This window comes from Tamandua tetradactyla, chromosome 10 (assembly GCF_023851605.1).
Source record: "Tamandua tetradactyla isolate mTamTet1 chromosome 10, mTamTet1.pri, whole genome shotgun sequence".
NCBI classification, from domain to species: Eukaryota; Metazoa; Chordata; class Mammalia; order Pilosa; family Myrmecophagidae; genus Tamandua; species Tamandua tetradactyla.
The window spans coordinates 56,424,840-56,438,278 of NC_135336.1; positions in this window are offsets into that span (position 1 = coordinate 56,424,840).

The following is a 13,439-nucleotide window of genomic DNA, read 5'->3' on the forward strand; positions in this document are numbered from 1 at the left end:
GGATGTTTCATAGAATTAAATCATGATCATGTCAGCTGCATCCACAGCTGATTCCATTTCTAATCAGCCAAGGGGAGTGTCTTCTGCAATGAATGATGCTCAATCTAACCACTGGAAGCCTTTTAAGGAGGATTCAGAAGAGACAGGCTCTCTTTCTGCGTCGGCTGGCGAGCCTCTCCTGTGGAGTTCATCCAGACCCTCCATTGGAATTGTCGGCTTCACAGCCTGCCCTGTGGATTTTGGACTCTATGTTCCTGTGGTCACGTGAGATACCTTTTTAAATTTTATATTTGTGAGTGTTCCCTGTTGATTCTGTTTCTGTAGAGAACCCTAACTAATATAGATGGTATGCAATCACCATGCCCCAGGTTTTGGCTTAAAATGTCTTTTGAATTAAGACAGAATCTCTAGAAGTATTCTATAAAAAATATGGAGTCAATCTTAAATAGAATAGAAGTGTGTATATGTATGAGATGGTCGAGAGGAGGTGGGAAGGAGGGGCATGCCTAGCAAGCTTTCTGAATAGGTTATTATAAAAGTCCTTTTCCTCAGGTTTAGCAAGTCTTATTATTTTTATTTTTTATATTTAGCTTTAGCAAGTCTTTATATTCTTAACTTGTTTTATACACATTTCTTCATATCTCTAATAATTAAAGTAGTCAAAGGAAATGGGATGCCTTTTCCTAAGGAAAGAGGACATTTCCTGTTGTCAGAGTCCAGAGGGCTATTTGTCTCTATGAGTGGTAACTGTGAAAAGTTTAGCTACCCACGCCAAGAGAGAACTGTATTAACCTCCAAGACTGCTGAAAAGTGGAGATCATGGTAAAATGATAAACCGACTTTAGCAGGCTGGGGGGAAACCCTGATTGGTAGCATTTGCAGATTTGTAGGGTGTATGCTCTCACCATGGCTGATTTCGAGATGCCAGTTAAACAGCTTACAAAAATTCTTGAATATTCAAGAATCGGTTCTTGCCGGCTGCTCTGTGCTGGTTCCAGCACACTGTTGCCTAGAAAAGTGTGTCCTAGGTGTGACCCCATTTTGTAGTTCCTCAAAATGTGTTTCTAAGTATAGTCATCCAAAACCAATTCATTATTTAATGTATTATTTTCCTGCGGCTTCTGTAACAAATCATCAAAAACAAGCTTGGTAGATTAAAAAAAAGTATTTTCTCATTATTCTGGAGGCTACAAGTCTGACATCTGGCAGGGCCACATCTCTTCTGGGGATTCTAGGGAAGAATCAACTCCTTGCTTCCTCCAGCCTCTGGTGGTTGGGCAATCTTTGACTTGTGGCCACATCACTCCAATCTCTGATTCCATGTTCAAATGCCTTCTCCTCGTGTCTGTTAAAAGTTCTCTCTTATATGGACTCTCATGATTATATTGGGCTCATATGTAATCCAGGATACTCTACTCATCTCAAATCCTTAATTTAATCACAAATAAGGCAACATTCACATCTTCCAGGGATTACTACATGGACATATCTTTTATTAGGACCACCATTCAGCCCATTACGTGTATTACATGTCTAAAATTCATATTACATATTAGATTGATGCTAAAATGAGGGAGAACAGTGACAGTGAGAGGAATGTTGTGTTTTTATTATAAGCATGGATACTGGAGCCAGATTACTTGGTTTAAATGCTGCTTCCATTGCTAACTACTTGTGTGAACTTGGGCAAGTTACTTAACTCTGTGCCTCAGTTTCCTTATCTATAAGATGAGATAACAATAGTGGCTGTATTATGGAAGAAGCTTCTGCTGTTCCAATCAATCTCCTCCCCAGGGATTTTGGAGCTGGCCTGTGTCCCCTCCATGGGCCCTGACCCTGTTGCAGCTGGCTCGGGAAAGTCATTTCTGGCATTCCCTACCTCCCATAATTTTCTTTCCAGGCAAAAGGAGCTTGACACAAGGAAAGGGATGTAAAAACTACCGAGTCTGGGACAAAGGTTTGCCAGCTTCAAACTCCTGGGAGAGGGAGGTCTTACTCCTGGGAAACAAAAGGAACAACCAAATTCTTGGAAACAAAGGAACTTCAAAACAACTAAAAATGAGGGCCTGGACAAGTCACAGACCCAGAGAAACATGAAAAACAATGCACTTGGCAGACCTTCCTGATAAGAAGAAAATCTCTGACTTACCACCATCTGGTTACAAAATCAGGGAACAGACATTTCAAGGAATAACTCCCAGATTTAACATTTAAAAAATTTAAAATGTACAGTGTGCAACAAAAGAGTAAATGACAAAGAAACAGGAAATGATGGCCCCTAAAGGAAGAGGATAAAAAGCCAGAAAATACCAGTGAAGAAGCCGGAATGTGGACGTATGAAAGAAAGCCTTTAAAAAATGTTCTTAAAAATGCTTAAGGAGGGCGGGCCGCGGTGGCTCAGCGGGCAAAGTGCTTGCCTGCTATGCCGGAGGACCTCGGTTCGATTCCCGGCCCCAACCCATGTAACAAAAACGGAGAAACAGAATACAATAAAACAAGAAAATGTTTAAAAATGTTTCCCTTTCTTCCTTCCTTCCTTCCTTCTATCCTTCCTTCCTTCTCTCTGTCTTTCCTTTAAAAAAAAAAAAAAAAAATGCTTAAGGAGATAAAGGAAACTACAGAAAAAGAACCAAAGGATAGCAGGAAAACAATGAATGAGGAATGTGAGAATCTTAGTAGAGAGATAGAAATTTTACAAAGGAACCAAAAAGAACCATTGGAGTTGAGGACCATGATAATTGAAATGAAATATTTCCAGGAGAGTGTCAAGAGCAGATTTGAACTGGTAGAAGAAAGAATCTGTGAACTTTTAGATAAGAATGCACTTGAAATGAGCCACGGTGAGAAGCATAAAGGAAAATAATTTTAAGAAATGAAAATAGCCTAAGAAACCTTTGGAACAACATCAAGAAAACCAATATACAAATTACTGGAGTTCCAGAAGAAGAGAGAAAGAAGAAGGAATATTCAAAGAAATAATGACAGAAAACTTCCTGAAAACGATTCATGCCATCATATGTTGATCATACTCTTGAATACAAAGGACAAGATACAGTTTTGAAAGATGAAACTGAAAGGCAAAGTTTTATGTACAAAGGAGTTCCAAATAGATTTGAGTGCTGATCTCTCATTAGAAATCATGAAGACAAAAAGGCAGTTGGTTGAAATACTTAAAGTGCTGACAAAAACAACGGCCAACCAAGAATGTTACATCCAGCAAGACTGTCTTTCAAAAATGAGGGAGACACTGAGACATTTTCAGATAAACAAACACTGAGAGAATTCTTCACCAGTAAACTTACATTACAAGCAATGCTAAAGGGAGTCTTTGGATTGGAAAGAAAAGGACACTGGACAGTGTTCTAACTGGCATAAGGAAATAAGGATCTGAGATAAAGATATTTGTTTGTGTAATAAATGCCAGTATTATTGTAGTTTGTTATTTGTTATATAACTCCATTTCTTCCTACAGGTGCTAAAATGCAAATACATTGGAAGACACATATCTGATAAAGGTTTAATATCCACAGTATAAAGAAATCCTTCAACTTAACAATAGCAGCAACAATAACACAAAAAAGAAATTAAAAAATGGGCAAAAGACTTGAATAGACACCTCTCCAAAGAACATATGTTAATGGCCAGAAAGTACATGAAAAGCTTCTCAACATCATTAGCTATCATAAAAATGCAAATCAAAACCATAATGACATAGCAGTTATCCCCCAGTAGTATGGCTAGTACTAAAAAATGGAAAATAATAAGTGTTGGAGGATATGTGGGTAAACAGGAACACTCACTCATTACTGGTATCAACATAAAATTGTACAGCCACAGTGGAACACAGTTTGGTGGTTCCTAAGGAAGCTAACTATAGTACAACTATATTACATGTATACCCAGCAATCCCACTACTATACACCATCCAAAATTGAAGGGAGGCACTTGAGCAGATATTTGTACACTGATGTTCATAGTGGCATTATTCACAATTGGCACAAGATGAAGCAACCTATGTGTCCATCAACTAATGAGTGGATAAATAAAAGATGGTATATACATGCAATGGAATATTATTCAGCCATAAAAGAAATCAAGTCTTCATACATGTGACAACATGAATGCACCTTGAAGACATTATTTGGGTGAAATAAGCCAGACACTACATTTTGTATATCACCGACTTGAAACAATTAGAATAATCTAATTCATAGAGACAAAATCTAGAATAAAGGTTACCAGGGGACAGGATGGAGATAGGGAATGGATAGTTGTCTTAAAATGTACTGGGTTCCTATTTGGAGTGATGGACAGGTTTTGGTAATGGATAGTGGTGACAGTAACACAACATAGTGAATGTAATTAACATCAGTGAAATATATACCTGAGTGTGGTTAAAGGGGAAATGCTAGATTGCATATCTGATAACAGAATAAAAGTCTTTAAAAAAATCTTGGCACTACATGACACAATCAGTGAATCCTAAGTTAAACCATGGGCTATAGTTCATAGTACAATTATAAAAATGTGCTGTTGTTAAATGTAACAAATATTACACACCAATGCAAGGTAATAATTGGGTGGTATATGGGGATCCTGTATCCCATGCATTGGTCTGTAAATACCCAACTTCTCTAATAAAGAAAAATAAACAAACATAAGGTCTATTTATATGGTGTGGGCAGGAAGGGAGATGATGAATAATTCAATTATTAAATGAAAAATTCATTTTTGATTCATAATACTGTGTTTTTGGAAGCAGATTTCAAATGTATTTTACTATTATTTATATTTAATATGACAGATTAGAAACTGTAAATGATAGCCTATCACACCTAAAAGAGCCATCTCTTGACCATACTGAAGCTAAGCCTGGAAGAAAGTACACATGTCAACATATTCTAGCACTTCTCTATTGCTCTGTATTTGTGGCATTACTCAGTAACACTTCAAGTTTAAGAAAGACTTATCTCTGTTATTTACACAATAAAATACTCTACATATAAGTTTTAACTTAGGGCCAATAAAAGAAGATCAAAAATGCTTCTTATGTGTTGTGCAAGTTCATTAATTGAAATAGATGTTTTTCATTTTTGTTCTTAATGACTTAGTGAGATTTTTAAAGTAGTAATTTGCATTCACCTCCTTATCCATTTATGCTTTCAGTTTAACATGTAAGGAAAGTCCAAGGTAATTAAGGACAGACATGAAGAGTTGCTAAGCATCCTCATTACTTCCCCTGATGTCTACCCTTTTCCTCACCTGCAAAATTCTTTAATCATAGGACCAACAGTAAATCATTATTATAGGTAAAAGAGGCTAGTTCTAGAGTTGCTCTAGTTTGCTAGCTGCTGGAATGCAACACACCAGAGATGGATTGGCTTTTAATAAAAGGGAATTTATTTCATTATTTCTTCAGAGGAAAGGCAGCTAACTTTCAATTGAGGTTCTTGCTTACGTGGGATGGCACAGGGTGATCTCTCCTGGCCTTCTCTCCAGGCCTCTGGGTTCCAACAACTTTCCCTGGGGTGATTTCTTTCTGCATCTCCAAAGGCTTAGACTGAGCTGTGAGTGCTGAGATGAGGTATGCTGAGCTGCTTGCCCTATACTACGTTGCGCTCTCTCATTTAAGCACCAGCCAATTAAATCAAACATCATTTGTTGCAGCAGGCATGCCTCCTAGCCGATTGCAGATGAAATGAGCAACAGATGAGGTTCACGTACCATTGGTTCATGTCCACAGCAACAGAACTAGGCACCTTCACCTGGCCAGGCTGACAACTGAATCTTACTACCACAATAGTTGAACCCATTTTAAATACAGACTACTTCCTTGGAGCCTGATTGCTTTGTTTTATATTCAAGCTTTCTGGAGGGCTTCCAAGGTCCTCCATAATTGAATTTCTGCCTCCTACTGTCCCCACCCATCATCCCTGTCTTACCAGGTCAGTTACTTCATGGCCTCTCATAGATGCCATTCAATTCATATGTCTTTATTCTTGAGCTTTTGCTTGCTGTGTTTTCACCTCAGAGATCCCTCCCCATGATTTTCAGAAGTTCCCAAATCAATCCATCCGTTTTCCTTTGTAGCCCTTAACCCCATTTGTAAATAATTCCTTGTGTACTGATTGTTTACACTATGTGTCCCTCCATAGACTGTGATTTTTATGAAATGAGGGACATCATAGAGATCTCAGCGTTTGGCACTTGGTAAGCAATACATGTTTGTTGAATCAATAAATGAATTCTATTGTTTATATATACTTGCTTTACTTCCTTTTCAACTAGTTTGCAAACATTTAAGAACAGAGAAAATACCTATTACTCTTTTTAAATTCACACCTGCTTTGGACAACCTCCCCTACCTCTTTTAATGCTAATGACATACTGGATAACAAAAAATCTCTGTATCATTAAATCTTCTATCATCTCTATAATAGAATATCACAACAGTGATTTTTGGAGGAAGGCATGTGAGTATTCACAGTAGTGCATTGGCTTGGGATAAAGGAAAACATTGAATACTTCTGTGTTTGTGTTCTATCAATAGGAGAAAAGAATGAGCTTCCCTACTTAAGAACACAACAGAATGATTTAAGGCAAAAAGCATTGAACTCTTAAGAGATATTACCATGTAAGAAAGATATTGACATGCAAAGATGCATCCTATTTTCCTTCTCATACTTGGAATTTCATGTCCCAGGCAAAACAGATGACTAATATTACTGTAGAACATCCCACATTCACAAATCTTGCCAGAGCTGTCTCAGAGGAAATCCTCAACTTTTATATCAACCTGGACATGTCATTATTTTTCAAATATTCATGCAAAAGGAGTGTTTCATCATTACTTTGACATCCTTGGGAATAACTCAAATGAATTCTACTCAGTCTCAGAGGAAAAAAAACCCAATCATTTCCATTTAACAGACCTGGGTTTTTTCTCACTGAAAAGTCTAATATACAACTATATTTTTCCTTTTGTTCATTTTATAATTTTGCCAGCAATGCTGCTTTTTCTCTCTGTCTGTCTTTGAAGATAAACTCACACTTTGGTCTTAATTTTGTTTTAGGTCAGTAAGGTCAATGCAGTGAAGTCAAGATATTTGACAGAACAAGTCTTTGTCTTTGAGCATCCTATTTCTCTTCATTCCTATTTTCTCATGCTAACCTTGATTACATGCTTTTCAGTATATCACTTTGGCTTTCAAAAAAAATTTTTTAATTAAGGCACTATTTCATTAAATTGAGGTAAAGTTAACTATTTTCAAATTAACCATTTAAAAATGTACAATTCATTGGCACTTAGTATACTCACAGCAAGGGTCTTGTGCTTACAATGTGACTATTATCAACTCTTTACTTCTCTCAAGTTGACCCATTTCCCATAAAATTTTATAGGCTTTTATTAACTTTTCCTGCCTGAGCCCAACTCTGTGCCCCCAGCCCTCATCAGATAACCTAAATTAAAATTTCATTGAGAAGACAGAAGTTTCACTGGCTCTCCAGAGGTTTTGCACCCTCCTTTACTCTTTCTTTCCTAAAGCACTGGAAAAACTGTGTTTCCCTTATCTAGGACAGCCCTTTGCTTGTGCTCCTCTCCTGTTGCTTCCATTTTGTTGGTACCCTGTGCACCAAATACCCTCCATTCCTTGCATTGTTTTTTTTTTTTTTTGCATGGGCAGGCACTGGGAATCAAACCCAGGTCTCAGGCATGGCAGGCGAGAATCCTTGCATTCTTAATCAGTCCTTCCCTGTGCCAATTTTCATTGGTCTACAAACTTATCTAAGATTTCTCCCTCTGAAGGTCTTTGTTCAATCCTACTTCTCTCTCAGCTGCTACTTATTTTTCTTCTTCCCTTCATTACTGCTAAATTTCTGAAGAAATCCATATCTTCTGCCTCATGTGAAAACAAAACAAAACAAAACACTTCAATTTACTACTTAACCCACCACCCATCTCGGCCATTTCACTGAAGATACAGTTGGTAAAAGTTACCATTGACCTCTTATTTACCAAAGGGAAGTACTTAATTATAATTATCATTGATCTTTTAACCACATTTGACAGTTGGCTAGGGCCTTCTATCTTAAACCGTCAGTCTTTGTTTTTTGTGCCATGTCTAGGCTCAGGATTTTTCACGAGTTTCTCAAAATAGTTTTCAGGCACCTCAGGAAAAGCGATCCTTTTCCTTTAAACATAAATTTTTCCGAACTCCATCTTTGGCTTTCTATTCACTTTATACATTACCCTGGTTGATTTCATAATCTCTCTTGGTATCTCCTGTAACTTATTTCAGTTGCTTTTCAAAATGAAAAAGCAACTCCAACCACAGGGGAGAGTGAACTTTTATTTCATGGGAGTCTGAGAGCATAACCTGAAGTTGTTTACCCTAATCACCAACTTGCTTTGAAGTTACAGATTTTATCTTAATTTAGGGTATTTTTAAATTCCCATCAATATTATGGTCACCATTGTTTAATTTAAAAAGCATGTGTAATTAAAATGGCAGACAAAGTAATTTACCTTTGGGATTGTTTCACTAGCTCAAATTTCATCCCATGTATGACGGGTCCTTCTCTGTCTCTCTGGGAATTGGGGGTATGGTGCATATTTAGTGCGGAGGAAAGGGTATAGTTTAAACTTTTCCTAGTCACCTCTGGCTTTGAGTTCTTGCGTCTTTTGATGTGGGTCACTTAGCATATTATTTTACTAACCTATTAGTACTGTTTACCACCATTCAGGATAGTATCATCTCAGATGTAGAAGATGGATTCTTTTCTCCGAATTTTCCCTTACAGAACTTTATGGGTATGGCAGACTTACTGAAGATTTGATGAGTTAGATGACAATTAAGTGCAATAAACAAAAAAAACCTCAGATTGATATTAGCTATTGTTGTTTCTAAAATTTCTTATTTAATTCACCACATAATTGTTTTCCATTTGCCTCAGCCTCTTCTCTCCCTAAATATTTTCTGCTTCTACATTTTCTGAGACTCATACCTTTATGCTCTTCTGGAAGCTGAATTCTTTCAGCAAAATATAGCTACTCTGAGTTTAGTTTCCATTTTTCCCCATACAAATGTTCAAAAGTACTTTCTATAGAGTAAAATGGATGCTTCAAGAGGACAAATCTTAAATCTCCTGTGAATTAGTTTAAACTTGGTGTACTTCCGAGTATAACCACATTGTGTGTATTTCAATTTGAAAGCTCAGACTCTTTTGAAATCGCTTCCAAAGATTTATCTCTGGCTCCAACTTCTGGTGAGCTTTTCATCTTTAAGTTTGGAATACATCCAGTGCATTCCTGGCATTTCAAAATTAACAGAACCTGAAATTGCATTTGTTATTAATTCCTGCAAGTCTGTTTTTGCTGTTGTGTTCTTTATCATAAATAAAGGAATCACTGGTCCGCTCAGATGCTTCCTCTAAATGTTTCATTCATCCATAACTTCATGCTTTTTTTCCCCTCTTGCTTCTCTCACATTCCCTGATCTAGTAACAGAGACTCGTAGATTCCACCACTAAAATAACTTTGGAATCTGTTACTTTCTTAGTCACCAGTGTGGTGCTTTGTCCTAGGCTTTACTATCTCATATGTGGATAATTGTATTTGCCTTTTAAATGTGTTTTGCCTCAACTCTCCAATCTCCATGTATTCATTCTTTTTCTGTTGTTTGTTACTATTTATCTTTTTGAAAGCAAGGATCCAGCAAGTTGATTTTGTGCCTAAAGCTTTCTTTGCCCATAGCTTAGAGGGGAAATTCAAACTCATTTTATTCTTGCTTAGGTTTCCACTCTATTTCCTTAGATCATTTTATTCTTCATGTTTTACAGTCTGGGTGCTCTGAATGACACTTACTTTACATAAGCACTTATTCATTTATTCAACAGCTGCTACATGCCAAACATCGTGTGGTTATTTAAAGTTGTATATACCCCAGATACACATGTTCTTAAATCTAACCCATTCTGTGGGTATAAACCTATTGTAAGTAGGACCTTTTCTGGGTTTACTTCAAATATGGTGTGGCCCAGCCCAGTCGAGATGGATCTTAATCCTATTACTTTATAAGCAGAATGAGACAGAAAGAGAGAGAGAAAACAACAGAGGGAGCAGCCAGAAACTGAACATCAGAAGAGAAGGGAGAGACCAAGAGATGCCATCATGTACCTTTCCATGTGACAAACTAAGGATGAAGGATCACCAGCAACCTGCCCCAGAATACGAAAATCTTCAGGAAGAAATATAATAATTATTCATCTCTCGGTTCCTTTATTAATATCCATCTGAATTGTGGACCATTAAAACAGAAGGGGCTTTTATCCTCAGTTCCTGGAAGAAGGGACTCAGTAAAAATATGTTGAGAGAATAAGAACTCAACGTATTATGTTGTACAAGATTGTTGTAAGCTCCTTTCTTGAGAGCAGGACTATGGGTTCCTCATATTAGTATTCTCGGAATCTTACATGATGCCTGAAGTAGATTCAATATAATGTACTGAATTAGGCTTTTACTTAACACAATCATGAAGGTATAAGTAATGACAGAACATAAATAACATAATTTTGTAATGCTGTTCATGATTAAATTGCCTACTGTTCTCTTAATTTCTATGATATTTTCATTCATTTTAGTAATATAAAGTGTATTACTATTTTCCTGACTTCCCAAAAGGTGGTAATTTTGAATTGGACAATCTAGTCTTAAGTAGCAATCTCTGATACAACGTTTCAGTGGGACAAAGTCATGCCTATTTCCCATTTTTTGTTAAGGACAGTCAAAAACTGTTCCCCATCTTTAAATCTAATTCAACAACTTTTTATTCCCAGTGTGCCAGTTTAAAAGGATGTATGTACCCTAGAAAAGCCATGTTTTGATCCTAATCTCATTTTATAAATCCAGCCATTTCTTCTAATCCCTAGTCATTACTGTATGTTTGAATCTGTAATTAGATCATCTCCCTGGAGATGTGACTCATTCAAGAGTGGTTGCTAAACTGGATTAGGTGGAGACGTGTCTCCACCCATTTGGGTGGGTCTTGATTAGTTTACTGGAATCCTATAAAAGAGGAAACATTTTAGAGAACCTGGAAGTTCAGAGAGAGCGGAGAATGTCACGAAGCAGAGAGTCCACCAGCCGGCGGGTTTTGGAGATGAAGAAGGAAAACGTCTCCCAGGGAGCTGGAAAGGAAGTGAGCAGATGACACCAGTATTCACCATGTGCCCTTCCAGCCCAGAGAGAAACCCTGCCTGTGTTCACCATGTGCCCTTCCACTTGAGAGAGAAACCCTGAACTTCATCGGCCTTCTTGAACCAAGGTATCTTTCCATGGATGTCTTAGATTGGACATTTCAATAGTCTTGCTTTAATTGGGACATTTTCTCAGCTTTAGAACTGTAAACTAGTAACTTATTCCCCACTTTAAAAGTCATTCTGTTTCTGGTATATTGCATTCTGGCAGCTAGCAAACTAGAATGCCCAGTTAATTTTTTTTTTTTTTTAACAAATAACCACAATAGAGCGAGAGGTCATCTGGTATATTCTGCTTCTTGTTGCCTAACTGTATTTAATTCATCCCAGAGAGGGGAACACTTAAGCCTGTTTAAAATTCATCACATAAAACCAGATGAGGACATGTTTATACGTTCTGAGGAACTGGCCAGGAAGTAGAACGATGCGCACATGTGACATTTTCTGTACTCTCCATGAGCTTTTCCATTAATGTCATGGACTTCTGGGTTTCTGAGAGAGAAAGAAGTAAAGCTGAGGCAGTTGATGATGTTGATGAAGATTTTTGGTTGATATATTATGGGAAAGAGTTGTTGACACATCTTAATCTATATGTGGGTTATGGCAGGTAGGTAGAAATGGCTTGGGCTTTGGTAACAAAGATTTGTGTTCCCCTTCCAGATTATTAGCTGTATGACCAGGAGTGAGTTACCACTCTTTGAATTTCAGTTTTGGAAACTTTAAAATGGGGATAATATATATATATCAAAGGATTGATATGACAAACAAATGAGCTAATACATATGGAGATTTAAATACACTGTATGCTGTATAAGAGGTATTCAAATGATACCTTTTAAATGATAGCTACCTTTTAAATGAAAATAATAATATTGCATTTAATCATAATTAGTAAAACGTTTTCTTCAATTATTGTAATTGATACAACTCTCAATGACCGAATCAATATTTTAGTAATCAGAAATGGTAGTAATTATTAATAATGTTTTCTTATGTCACATTCAGTATAAATCTTTCTGTAGTCAAAGATAAATATTTTTGGTCCAGGATACTCCTCCCTATCAGTCAGGGTTCCCTGCATTTTGCTTTCCAAGGTCCAAGAATAAGACTTCCTGTGCCATCCTCCATATATTCCATGATTTTAATGGAAAAGCTCATGGAGAGTACAGAAAATGTCATATGTGTGCATCATTCTATTTCATGGCCAGTTCCTCAGAATGTATAAACATGTCCACATCTGGTTTTATGTGATGACTTTTAAACAGGCTTAAGTGTTCCCATCTCTGGGATGAATTAAATACAGTTAGGCAACAAGCAGCAGAATATACTAGATGACTTCTCACTCTATTGTGGTTATTTAATTAAAAAAACGATTAACTGGGCATTCTAGTGTGCTGGCTGCCAGAATGCAATGTACCATTCACTATACTGTAGTGAAAATCTATGGTTTCTCTTAAAAGTGAAGACTTTTATTAAAATGATGAGACAGAAATCATGTTGCGAACTACATAATCCTACTAATCCCACTCAATATTGTCATTACTTTTCTCCTTTATTGTTTGTGTCAACCAGATCTTCTTTTATTCCTTTCTTGAATGGGACTTAGAAATAATTAATCTATCTTGTCACTATAAAGCATTTATAATCTATAGATCCATGTAATGATCCTTCTTTTCTATTAAAGTTCGTTGGAATAAACTTTGATATATAACTATCATAAAATTCATGAACAAGTTCTATATTAAATGGAAGGATATTATAGAATTAGCAAGAGATTGAAAACAAAAAATTTGATTTAAAGTTATGGTTATGTACAGTAAAGCAAAGATGGACATGTGAAGAGACAATATAAAATAGACATGTAGAGAGAAACAAAGAGAACGGTTCATGAGGGTCCAGAGGTCCTGAAAAAGAGAGAGAACTGGATGATCTTAAATAAACTTTGTTCATGTTGCCATTTGGTTGCCTGAGATATCCTTTGCATTACTTTGGGTTCCCCAGGCTGAGGATACATTAAGTGAGGTATTTGTAAAATACACTTTGTGTTAGATCAGGTTTTTCAAAACAAGGAGATATTAAACAAGGAACTCACATGCCAGTAATTTATTAAGGAAGTGCTCTCAGATGACTGGTAAAGGAGTGAGGGAAGCAGGAAAGGGAAGTTAAGAATCAAGGGTGTGATT